Genomic DNA, 12,987 nt, shown 5'->3' with positions numbered 1-12,987 from the left:
TTGGCTGAATTTCATTATCCAGTAGTATTTCTTTTAAGAGGAGCTCATTTGGGCTACATTTCCTAAGTAATTTATTCATGTTTGAGTATATCTGCCTATTACTTTTATGCTTGAACACCTTGTCTGGGTAAAGCATTTCAGAGTCACATGTCCTTTGTTTGAGGATTTTGGTTTGTCTTCTAGCACCAAAAGTTTCCAGGGAAGAGGCTGAGGCCTAGATGTCCCCCCTTGTAGATAACTTGCTTTTTCTGCCTGAATACCCAAGTAGGTTTTCCTCATACTTCAGGTTTAATAACAACCAGAATATGTTTTGATGGTGGTTTCATTGTGTCCGTGTTTCTTGATAGATAGTGTGCCCTTTTGACCAGAAGGTCCAGTTCTTCCTTCTCAGAAATGTATCTTATTTCAGAGACCCCATTGTTGGGTCATCTTGATCTGTCCTTCATATATGTTGTCTTTTCTCTAGTTATGTAATGTCTTTTTCCTGGCCATACACTGTCATATTGTAATTTATGATAAGAAATACATATTTTGTTGTCTTCCCTGTGTTGCAAAGGGCTCCGCTTAAAACTCTTGGAATTTTGTAAGAGAACGCTTAGGTATCTTTTGTTATGTGAATGGTGACTTTTGGAATGCCTCTAGGTCACCTAAGGATAAGGGCTGGTCTCCAGGGAACTGATCCTGTGACAAGAGGGTTGCAACTTGCGTCCCACCCCACTGACCTCCTGGAAAGAGAGAGGGGCTGGAGGTTGAATCAGTTGCCTCTGGTCAGAGTCTTACCTGATCTCGCCTTCTATAATGAAGTCTCTATAAAACCCCCAAAGGACCAGGCTCAGAGAGCTTTCCAGTTAGTAAACACATAGGAATTTGGGGAGAAGGGCACTCCAAGAGGGCATGGAAGTGCCGAGCTCTTTCCCCATACCTTGCCCTGTGGGCTTCTCATCTGGCTGTTTCTGAGTTATATCCTTTTGTAATAAACCTATAATCTTGATAAGTAAACTGTTTCTCTGAGTTCTGGGGGGCATTCTAGCAAATTAAACAAACCCAGGGAGGGGGTCATGGGAACCTCTGATTTATAGCCAGTCGGTCAGAAGCACAGGTGGTTACCTAAATGCCGCTGGCCTCTGAAATGGAAGGGGTTGGGCGGTCTTGTAGGACTGAGCCCTCACGCTGTGGCATGTGATACTGTGTCTCCAGCTATGTGGTGTCAGAATTGAGTTGAATTCTAGGACAGCCTGTTGGTGTCCAGAGAATTGCTTGGTGGTGGTGAGAAAGCCCCTCCCCCCATGAACTGGGCTTGCCATCCGGGATCTGGACGCTTCTATCCACCTTTGCTACCTCAAATCTTTCCATCACTCAATCCATGCTATTGCTATTTCCAACATATGTCTTACAATGTGTATTTGGAGCATTTTAGTTTTTATTTTCTTAGTTCCTCCATCTCTGTCCTCCGACTTTATCTTCTATTTTAATTCCTCTTTTATTTATTTACCATGAAGTCCTTCCAGAAAAAATTTAAAAACGGCTCTCTTTTCTTATTTGGTTTCCCTCCAGATGTGCTGAGGCTTCTCTCCATTCCCCTCCCTTCCTCTTTGTCTGCAGCAGCATGTTGGGTGGTTGCTTTGTACTTCAACGTCTCCCTCCTGCTTCGTATTGGCGGCTTTGTGCAAACCTTCACTAGTCAGTGGTGGTTATCTTTGTGTAGGTTCGTCTTTTAAACAGTGGGAGCTCTGGGTGGTGGTGTCTGTCGTCTCAGTGCTGGAGGATAATTCTCTTAGGTGACTTGGGGTTGTTGGTGGAGAGCTTGGCTGGTGCAGTGTGGGTATTTGCAGAGAAACCTGGGTCGAAGGTTCTTTCTTTTGGGATCTTGCTGAACACGTCAGCATCCGTCTATCCAGTCAGAGGTGTATTTCACTTGTGTCGGCTTTGCCTTAACATGTTGCTTTGGAAAAGGTTATGAATCCTGTTGGATCTGCCTGCCATTGCTGAGATCCCACAGGGACCTTTGTACCGCCTCATTCAATTTCTCTACAAGTTGAAGGTTATTAATAAAACCCCAATGGCCTTTTTTTTTCCCCCCTTCAGCTCTGCTTCTGAGAGTGGGGGTTGGAGTTTGGAGCCCAGCTGCGGTGTGCTCTCCTATGGTTCACTGCTCCTTTCCTAGCTCATCTCTTCCTTCCCCAACTTAAATTGCGCAATCATTCTGTTGATCCTTGTAGATACCTTGTAATCACTTGCCTTCATCTCTCGTGGCAAAACCACAGTCCTCGCTAAATCCAACTCTGCAACTGAACATGGCTGGGAAGACACACAGCCTTGCTAACTAGTTTCACGAACCTCAAGTGGGTCCTTAGTGCCGCCTACCAATCCCACTGTTCTTCCCTAGTCCATTTGTACGCCCACTCTTCCAGATGACTGTTTCACACATTTTCCTCTCTCAAACACCCAACACCTCCTCCCTCAACTTCTCTCTCAGATAGTGTTCTCGTTTCCTACTCTATTGAGAAAATTGAAGCGGTCTGAAGAAACCTGCAAACTCTTACCAAAACATCTACCCACATGCATTCATGGGCACTTGTATTCTCTGCCTTCTATCCAGTGACTAGAGATGAACTTCCATTGCTTTGAAAGCCGCCCCTTACAACTCCGCATTCGATCCTGTCCCCCCTCTTACACGCTCAAGGACACCACTCCAGAAATTTTACCCTCTCCTTCATATGTTTTTTTCCTTTTCTAGTTGATCATTTTCATCAGCATAAAGACATGCTAATACTCCTCTGTTTATAAGAGTCTTCCATTGACCCCACGTTTCATCCCATTGCCTATCTCCCATTTACATGAGAATTCACAGCGTTGTCTGCAGGAGCTGTCTTCAAGTCCTCTCTTCCCATTCTGTCTTGAACCCACTCCAGACAGACTTTGACCCCTACTGCTTTGCTGAACTGCCCTTGTTAAAGGTCAAATTCAGTAATCAGTTCTCAGTCCTCATTTTACTTGATCCGTTAGCAGCCTTTGCCACAGTTGATCACACTCCTTTTGGAAAAACTTTCTTCGCTTAGCTTCTAGAACAACAGGGTTTGCTTTCTCAGTTTTCCTCCTCCTCTGTTGGTCACTCTCAGTCTCTCTTGTTTGTTCCACATCATCGTCTGACGTCTTGACTTTGGCCTGACTCAGGCTGAGGCCTTCGTCTTTTTTCCTTTATTCATACTCACTCCCTTGGTAATTTCATCCAGTCTCGTGAATCTAAAGAATTTATATGTCCTTTTAAGAATCAAATGTATATCTTTTGCCTGAATCTCTCCATTAATCTCCATCCTTGTATATCCAGCTTGCTACGTGGCATGGCTCATTGGATATTTAATAACCCTCTCAACACTAACATGTCCAGGGAGTTCTCTTGTGGTACAGCAGGTTACGGATCCAGCATTGTCACTGCAACAGCTTGGGATCCCTGGCCCAGGAACTTCCACATGCCGTGGGTGTGGCCAAAACCAAAAAACTAACATGTTGAAAGCAGGACTCATAATCTTCACCCATCCCTCATACGTCCTCTACTAACAGTCTTCTGTGTATAATTTCATACCAGTTCCATCCTTCTTTTTTGTTCGATGAGGCCCCAAACCTTGGAATTCACCTTGATTATTCTCTGCTGCACACCCAATCCATCAGAAAATGATGTTCACCCTTCCCTAATTGATTCTTTCCTCTGTCCCTTCCTCCCTTTCATCTTTCTTTCATTCTAGAATCTTAGAACTTTTTCTCATCCCCATCCCCATCATCTTTTACCTATACTGTTGCAGTAAGTTCCTCACTGTTCTCCCTTCCTCCACCCTGCCTGGAACAGGCTGGCCTCAGGGCGATTCCTTCACTGCTGCGCTCCTTTCCTCAAAACTCTACGGTGCACCTTCTCATAGTGACCTACAAGGCCCTGCATGACCTGGTCCCTTGTTCCCTCTCCCAGCTCATCATGTACTTTTCTTCCCTTCCATCTCTCCATGCCAGCCTCCTCGCTGTTTCTCAAACATGCCAGACACACTTCCCCATGGCCTTTGCACTTGGAGTTGCCCTCTGCTTGGACTGTCCTGATATGTGTTAGCAGTACCCAGCACTGGTAGGCACTCATATGTGTTAAGTTGAATTCACTGAGTTCACCAAGTAAGGAATGGACTTTCAGAACGTGGAAGTTTTAAGAGCATTCCGTGGACCGTCATTGTGTTTCGGCTTCATTCTCTCCCTCTTCTTTCCTGTGCTCAGCAAAGAGAGGAGGTAAGATTCAGATCATAGCGCCTTTCCTCGTATGTGACCATCTCAGCCTGTTCTGTGCAAACACCAGGGCTTTTCCCTTGCTGACTTGAGCATTCTTGGGCATCTGGGAAATATGTGCGTCTTCTTGCTTCCCAGTTAGCAGAGTAACAAATGACTACTCGGAGGGCACAGTTTTCTCTGTCTGAATGTTCTTCGTGGAACTCATAATCGTCTGTTGAGAACATCACCCAGCAAAAAGCAGTGCTTTAGTTTGGAGAAACAATGTTGAGATCGCCGCTTCCCTCCTCCTGCTGGGTTAAGCCATTGCTTTTGATCTGGCGCACGTGTATTTGCATTGCACTGTGTCTCATTTAACAAATACTTACAGTCAGATCCTGACTTAATTCCTGGGGAGACATACGTGGGTGTTTACAGTTAGCAACATTGCTTCCAACTAAGTAAACTCATGCTTAACTTTTTTCCTCAATTGACCTTTCTTCATTTAACATGTTCCTGCCCACAGGGGTACTTGGTTAAAACAGTCTCTCTCCGCAGTTTTCCATGCCACATCTGACTGGCAAAGACTGCTGACCTTTCTGACTGTTGCTTACCTTTTAACATTAGGGGGCATTAACAGGACGGGGAGATCGTGTTTATTGGTAAGGGAGATTTGGACCGGCAGTTGGCATGATGGCAGTGTCCCTCCACCCTTTCGAATCTTTCCCAGGTATACGTTGTGGGTATAAGTGGAGAGACAAGTGATCAAAAATGAGGAGGGTAGATGTGCTAGGATTTTTTTATCCCTTAGGTTTATAAAAATTGATTTTTAAGGACACTGCTCCTCCTCCTTGGGTCTAAGAGAAAGTAACTTCATGTCTAATGGCTATTGGTACTATTTGGGAATCAAAGATATAGCTCCGACCTTTAGGACTTACATAAAAATTCATCCTGTAAACCATTTTATTGGTGTAATCTTCCCATATTTTTTGGCTTTTGATTTTTTATCTGACTTGACTAATCTGTAAAAAGTGTTCAGCTAGGGGAAAATCCATTTATTCTGAAGAAATAACTTATTAGATGATTTATTTGGCAACAAGCACTAGGACTTTTAAAACTGAAGAACTGATGCAATGTTATTTTCTCGGTTAATCTGTTTTTTTCTCTTGCTATGTCTTAACCTCTGTCTCAGAAATACTTTCTTCATAAACTAAAAGGTCCCAGGACCCTATTTCTACATGGTTATGTGGCACTTTATTACAGTCGTGAGGCACCCTTAAAGACTCCAGTGATGGAGGTCCTGTGGTGGCGCAGCAGAAATGAATCCGACTAGGAACCATGAGGTTGTGGGTTCGATCCCTGGCCTTGCTCAGTGGGTTAAGGATCCTGCGTTGCCGTGAGCTATGGTGTAGGTCGCAGATGTGGCTCGGATCAGGTGTGGTTGTGACTGTGGTGGAGGCCGGCAGCTGTAGCTCTGATTAGACCCCTAGCTTGGGAACCTCCATTAGCTGTAGGCGCGGCCCTAAAAAGACCAAAAAACCAACCAACCAACCCACCCTCCAGTGTTTCACCAACACAAAAGTATTCCTCTTGGAGGTTTCAGGGAAAATGGCCATGGTCATATCAAATAGGAATCAAGTTAAAGAATTGTGGTGCACTGTGTATCACAAAGATAAATAGTGGGCATATGTATCTTAGTTACTATTATGGAATAAATTGTGACTCCCAAAAAGATATTATGGTCAGCTCCTAACCCCCAGTGTCTGTGAATGTGACCTTATTTGGAGATAATGCCTTTTCAGAACCATCAAGTTAAGATGAAGTCCTGCAGGAGTATGGTGGGCCCTTAAAGTTCAGTATGACTGGTTTCCTTTTAGGCAGAGAAGGGACACTGGCACACAGAGAAAAGATGGCCGTGTGAAGACAGAGATGGAGATTAGAGTTAGGCTGCTATAAGCAAGGAATGCCTTGGGCTCCCCAAAGCCAGGAGAGTCAAGGACAGTTCTCTGTTAGAAAGTTCAGAGAGAGCATGGCCCTGCCAACATCTTGATTTTAGACTTTGGGCCTCCAGAACCAGGAAGAATACATTTCTAATAAATTGAAGCAACTCAGTTTATGGTACTTTGTTGTAACAGCCCTAGGAAGCGGATACAGTTACTGAAAAACAGGGCATAACTCTTCTAAAATACATTTAAAACTGCCTACACAAAAGCATAATTTGATGAGCAACAAGGTACTGCCTGATAAATCTCTAAATATAAGACTCGGCATATGTTCCTGAAGTAGAAGACAACTGTTTCTGTTTTGATGCCTCCCACCTTACTCAGACAACAAACAAAAAATTGTTGCACAAATATGAAAAGAACGGCCGTGAATTTGATGTTCAAAGATAGGATCTGGTTTCCCATAGCAATGTCATCTTACAATATTTGGGTACCTTGCTTTTAGTCCCTAAATCCCCTAACCAAATTGGTACCATAGCAGTGATGACAGCATCTGTGTGAATGAGACAATGCAGGGCAATCGACTCTTGGAAATCACTGCGTTGCAGCAAAGGCAACTTAATTAAACTTAGAGACACCAATGTTCCAAGCTTTCCTCTCATGAAAAACATAACGTTTTCTCACGGGCACAGGAAAATCAGACAGTTTAGGCCGCTTTCAGTACCTCTTGTACTGCGGGTTTGCTAGCTAGAGGGGAGTGGGCCGAAAGGTTGTGCCAATCTTATGAGGGCTCTTTACAATAAAACAGACCTCAGGGGCCTTTATCTAACTCCCTGTCTGAACAAGATCAGACAAGAAGAAATAAAAGCCGTGTTCCTAGGTCCCTCCCAGCCTGTGTGTAGCATGTTCATCCACATGCTCCGCTTATTCTACAGAAGATAGGTGATGTCTTTGGCACTGATGTCCCCTTTCTGTTTAACATGAGGTCGTCTTCACAGGAGGAATTATCTGAGTAGTTGGCCTAGACTGCGTGCAAGTAGGAAAGCTCCGCCTTTATTTCGAGGGCTGGCGCCCCGAGGAGGAAAGCATCCTGAACATCATCAACATCCCCTCGTTCGCAGTCGGCGTCACTAATCATTTACTTAGGATCTGCTGTGTCAAGGGCAACAGCTAGTGTCTGGGGAACGCAGGGAAACGGAAGACCTGGTATCCCGGCTCTCAAGAGCGGAGAGACTAGTCGGAGAGGTAGAACATGGAGAAAGGAGGGAGCTAACCCCTTCTAGCTTGGCTTGCTAACATTCACTTGAATGAACCTCTCAGTAAGTATACCAGGTGTCCATGGGAGACCGAGGTTTGCCCTGAGTTGTGGAGTTACTAAAGGCTTCACGGAGGAGGGGGGACTTGAGCCAAATCATGAGCGATAGAGCTTAGTTAAGGGCAGATGATGGGAAGGGGGAAGGTGGAATAGAGAGAACAAAAGCCTGGACGAGAGAGTGCGTGAAGTGTTGGTTAGGAAACCACAATTAGATCTGTATGATTGGATTGGAAATTGCCTCAAAGGGACCAAATGGAGGCTGGATTGAGTGAAAGGTCTTGAATGTCTGACTTGGAACTTCGGACCTTGCTGCAGGACACTGCTGAGCATGAGCACGATATTTACAAAGCGATATTTTCAGAGATGGGACTAAGGGGAACCAAGTAGAAAAGTTAACTTTGAAGAGCTCAACTGTGGTACTGGGAACAAAAAAAGGAATTGATTGAGATAACTGCTATCATTTGGGCAGATTTTGGAGCGGTGGCTAAAAGGATTTGAAATGGGGAAGAAGGAACACAGGAAGGAAGTAATCAAAGACACCTCAAATTTTAAGTTACCTCTTATACCTGGTTAAGAGCGTTCTTATTCATTTGTAGCCAGCAGTTATTAAGCTCTGATAGTGTACCAGGCAGCATGTTAGGTCTCGAAGACATAAAGGATGGATAAGGAATGGTTCTTGGCACCAGGGAGCCCACGCACGAACGTTCCGATTACTATTTACTGTCGCAGGCACTTGATCTAGTAATCATTGGTACCTGTCTTTATAGGGTGACAGATCCCTTTGAGAATCCAAGGAAAGCTATGGCTCTCATTGCAAACAAATACGCACATGCAATCAAGCACACAGATTTGTCCATCCACGCACCCCAGGTTAAGAAGCCTTAGCATAGACCCAAAGTGTAAAGTGCTGTAGGAGTCTCGGGAAGAGGGTCACGAGATGTTTAGGAAGGTTGTGGGAGGCCTTCACAGAAAGATGCTAGCTTCCATACAGGTTAAGAATTCAGGGAAATGCATAAAACTATGAAGTTGCATAATACATTTAGGGGCCAGTTAGTAACTTGATGTGGCTGCAGTGTTGATACGTATGTGGAGGAAATGATTGGTAGAAACACAGGGCACGAGTATGAATACTTTTTTAAGCTATGTTAATAATATATTAATGATAAGAAAGTTTGCTGTTGATGGGGCTCCTCCTGTATGCTACACACCCTTTGCTAACTGTTTAAAACACATTGTCAACAAGCCTTACTCGGCCCTGTATGTCAGGTATTCAACTCATTTTACAAATGGAGAAATTGAGGCATTAGAGAGATGAGACATCTTGTCCAAGGTTACACAGGTGGTGAGTAGTGAACGTTAAAACAAGGCCTGGTTCCAAAGCCTTTCCGTATTCTATTTTTATTTTTTATTTTTATTTCTTTAAAAATGTCTATACTGAGTCTTTAAGCACTAGGGAGCCATCAAAGATTTTAATGCAGAGAAGTAGCATAAAACAAAATAGGCGAGTGCTTTAGAAACGTAATTTCGTGGGTACTATGGAAAATGGATTGGAAGGGAAGGGAAGGGAATGAGAGCCTGGGGTTAGGAAGCCCAGGTGGAAGGCTGGTATAAAAGCCCAGGTTAATGAGATGAAGGTCTGGATTAAGGCTGCGTATGTGATAAATGTTCCATGTACCCTTGAAGAGAATGTGTAGTCTGCAGATGTTAAGTGGGGTTCTACAGAAGTTGATTGGGCCAAGTTGGTTACGACCGTCGTTGAAGTCTTCCATAACCTTATGATTTTTCTCTCTGCTTGTTCTAAAAATTCTGGGGAGAAGTGTGTTGAAATCTCTGACTAAAACTGTGGATTTGTCTATTTGACCTGGCAGTGCTATCAGTTTTTGCTTCATATGTTTTGAAATTCTGTTATTAGATATATAAACAGGATAGTTACATCTTTGATGAATGATCTTTTTCATTAGGAAATGATTTTCTTTATCTTGGGTAATATTATTTGCTCTGAAGTCCACTTTGCTAGATACTAATATAGACACTCCACATTTCATTTGATGTTTATTAGTGTGATATATTATTTTCCGTTATTTTAATTTTAATTGATATGTCTTTATATTTAACATGACTTAGGGTATAATTGAGTGTTGTCTTATTATCTAATCTAACAAGTTTTGTTTCTTTTTTCTACTCTTGTGCAAGTGAATTTATTAATTTTTCTTTATACATTCTAAGCCTGTGACCCCAGATTTAATTGGAGTTAATAGCCTTCATTGTCTTTTAGTCTTTTGGGCTAGAACTATAATAATGAACTATTTCATCTATAATTACAAATGCTGAAAAAATTAAAATACTATTTATAAACGTTCAAATGACATTGTTGGTCTTTTAGTGACCTAAGTCGATGAGTTCCCACTGTGGCAGGGCAGGTTAAGGATCTGGTGTTGTCGCTTTAATAGCATGGCTACAATCTCTGGCCTGGTGCAGTGAATTAAAGGCCCAGCATTGATGCAGCTGTGGTGGAGGTCGCAGCTGTGGCTCAGATTTGATCTCTGGCTCAGAACTTGCCCCAAAGCTCGCTACTACTCTGCTCAATTTTTTTTCAATCTTTTTGCTCTCCGTGTTTTATTTTTGATAGCTTTTATTGCTATTTCTCCAAATCCTCTGATCTTTTCTTTCATGGCTAACCTGTTGTTAATAAATTCCAGTGTATTTTGCATCTCAAACATTGTTGTCATTTTCATTTCTAGAAGTTTAATTTGGGTCTTTTAAAATATCTTCGGTATTTTCTCTAGCTTCTTAAATATATGAAACACAGTTATAACTAACACCTGTTTGCTTGTTTTTTTGTTTGTTTTTTTTTTTTTGTCTTTTTGTGTTTTTCTTGAGCCGCTCCCTCGGCATATGGAGGTTCCCAGGGTAGGGGTTGAATCGGAGCTGTAGCCACCAGCCTACACACCAGAGCAACAGCAACACGGGATCCGAGCCGCATCTGCAACCTACACCCCAGCTCATGGCAACGCCGGATCCTTTAACCCACTGAGCAAGGGCAGGGATGGAACCCACAACCTCATGGTTCCTAGTCAGATTCGTTAACCACTGCACCACGACGGGAACTCCCTGTTTGTTTTTTAACTAACACCTGTTTTGATGTACTTACCTACTAATCCTATCATCTCTGTCATTTGTTTAAACTAATTTTTCGTGTGATTTTGGGTCTTAGTTCCTTGCGTGCCTGGTAATTTTTTATAGGGTGACAGACACTTTGAATTTTACTTTGTTCAGTGCTAGAGTTTTTAATATCCCTGTAAATATTTTTGAGCTTTATACTGGGACACAGTTGTGTTAATCAGAAAAGTTTGATCCTTTGGTCTCATTTTGTAAACTTTGGTAGGTGGGATCAGAGCAGCGTTTAGTCTAAGGCTTACTTGCCTCACTGAGGAAAACCTCTCTGAGTGCTCTACTCAGTGGCTCATGAATTACGAGTTTTCCCATCTCTGCGAGCACTAAGGATTGTTTCCTCTGAACATTCTGAGTGGTTCTTTCTGTGGTCTTGAGTAGTTTCTTCACACACGGGTTGCTCAGTACTCGGCTGCAGATTCAACAGATCTCCAGAATTCTCACCCTGCAGCTCTCTCTCGTCTGTTATTCTGTCCCGTAAACTTTTGCCCTTTTTGCATCTCCAGACTTTTTTTCTCTGTCTCTTCAATTCAGGGGCACTCTTGGCCTCTCCCTGGATTTCCCTCTCTGCTTGGCAGCCCGGAAACTCCCCCCAGGCAGTAAGCACGGGAAATCATAAGTCTCAGCTCATTTGTTTAACATATTTCAAGGATCACTGTCTTTTATTGCATCATTTGCAATGTCTTAGAAATTGCTTTTTTTCCCCATATATTTTGGCCATTTCTCTAGTTTCAGGTCAGAGGGTAAATCCTTTCCCTGATATTCCATCTTACATGATTGTGGAAATCTAAGCAGTGTGAAGTCGTTTGACTAATGTTTGCAAATATCCTCCATACCTGATGCTTTGGCCAGTGGAATATGGGTGAAATCGGGAGTGTGGAAGCTCCAGGCCTAGACCTTAGAGGCAGGGCATCTTTCTCCTCACCCCTTTGATAGTTTTCAGCTTCTCCTGCCAGAAGAACTTGAGCCAGGTGGCTTCCGCCCCTTTTACTGGGCTCCCTAGGTGAAGCACATGCAGCAAACTGGTTCTTTGCCTGTAGCTTCAAACAGAATCACCGCACCTGACTGAATACACATATACCTAAGAAAGAAAGCCTTTTTGTTACATGCCGTTGAGAGTTTATGGAAACCTACTAAGTTCTCACTTGATTTGCATAAGCAGAAACGTGCTAGGTCAAGTGAAGAAAAATCTTAACCTGAATCATCAAAACAGAGAGTCATGGTCCCTTAATCAGTTCCCAGACGTGAGCTCATTTATAGACTCCAAAACCTCTTCAGTGACAGGGAGGCCAGTTCGCCTTGAGGAAAGACCTGGGTACACCGACAGTGAATACTGTTACTGAGTAGTGGAAGGAGGCAGTTACGAATACCAGTTATGAACCTGTGACCTGTTGTAGAAATGAGGAGTCTAATTATATGAATATTTCCTTATTTTGTTATGAATATGTGTGTATACATAGATACGTGTATATATACATATGCACACACATATACACTAAGCAGATAACTACTTGTTTTCTTACTCTTTTATCATGTAACATAAGATATATTGACTTTATATCATAGTATTTATTATTGTTAATTTTACATCATAGTATTTCAGTTGTGGGATATCAAAAATAAGAGACATCACTCAAGGACTTTAGCTCCTATTCTGGGGAAGGGATTAGTGCATGTTCCGTTGTACACACATGGTTGTATCGTAGGAGGTGGAGTTACGATCTTGTTATGGTCTTTATTTGGAGATTAAGTATGGTTTAAGGAGATGCATATGGTGCCAAGTTGTAAAAGGTGTGGCCTTGTGGATGGTTAATTTTACATGTCAACCTGACTAGCCCACGGTTATCCACGTACTTGGTTAAACATTACTCTGGGTGTATGCCCGCGAGGGCATTTCTAGATGAGATGAGCATTTGCATCAGTAGACTGAGTAAAGCGGATTGCTCTCGCCAGTGTAGCAGGGCTGCATCCAGTCTCATGAAGGTCTTGATACAATGAACAGGCTGAGTAAGGGAGCATTCACTCTCTCTTCCTCACTGTCTTCCAGCTTGGACGTGGGTCTTTTCCTGCCTTCGGACTGGGACTGGGACTGGAACTTGTACCATTGAGTCTGCTGGTTCTCAGGTCTTCAGACTCAGACTGGACCTATACCATTGGCTTTCCTGGGCTGCCAGCTTGCCAACTACAGCTCTTGGGACTTTTCGGCCTCCACAATCATGTGAGTTAATAACTCATATAAATCTTTTTGTCTAATGTAAATAAATTCATTTGGTTTCTCTGAAGGACCCTGACTAATACTAGTAACTTGCTAAAAAG

General features: G+C 42.9%; 1 protein-coding gene across 5 annotated transcripts in view; it reads left to right on the top strand.

Moving 5' to 3' along the window:
- Positions 1-12,987, top strand: part of LOC110257820 (uncharacterized) — a 252,357-nt gene that overhangs the window by 103,381 nt on the left and 135,989 nt on the right. For all 5 annotated transcript variants that reach the window (XR_014835876.1, XR_014835875.1, XR_014835877.1 and 2 more), the window contains exon 2: positions 12,719-12,889. The gene's annotated coding sequence lies outside the window, so the exon portion shown is untranslated. The remainder of the gene's footprint in view (positions 1-12,718; positions 12,890-12,987) is intronic.

This window comes from Sus scrofa, chromosome X (genome assembly GCF_054392235.1).
Source record: "Sus scrofa isolate SSC_HxYL_T2T_F1_AM1 chromosome X, Sscrofa_HxYL_maternal_Yorkshire_Landrace_v2.0, whole genome shotgun sequence".
NCBI classification, from domain to species: domain Eukaryota; kingdom Metazoa; phylum Chordata; class Mammalia; order Artiodactyla; family Suidae; genus Sus; species Sus scrofa.
The sequence above is the reverse complement of the archived record's forward strand: the minus strand, read 5'-3'. Positions and strand labels throughout refer to the sequence as shown.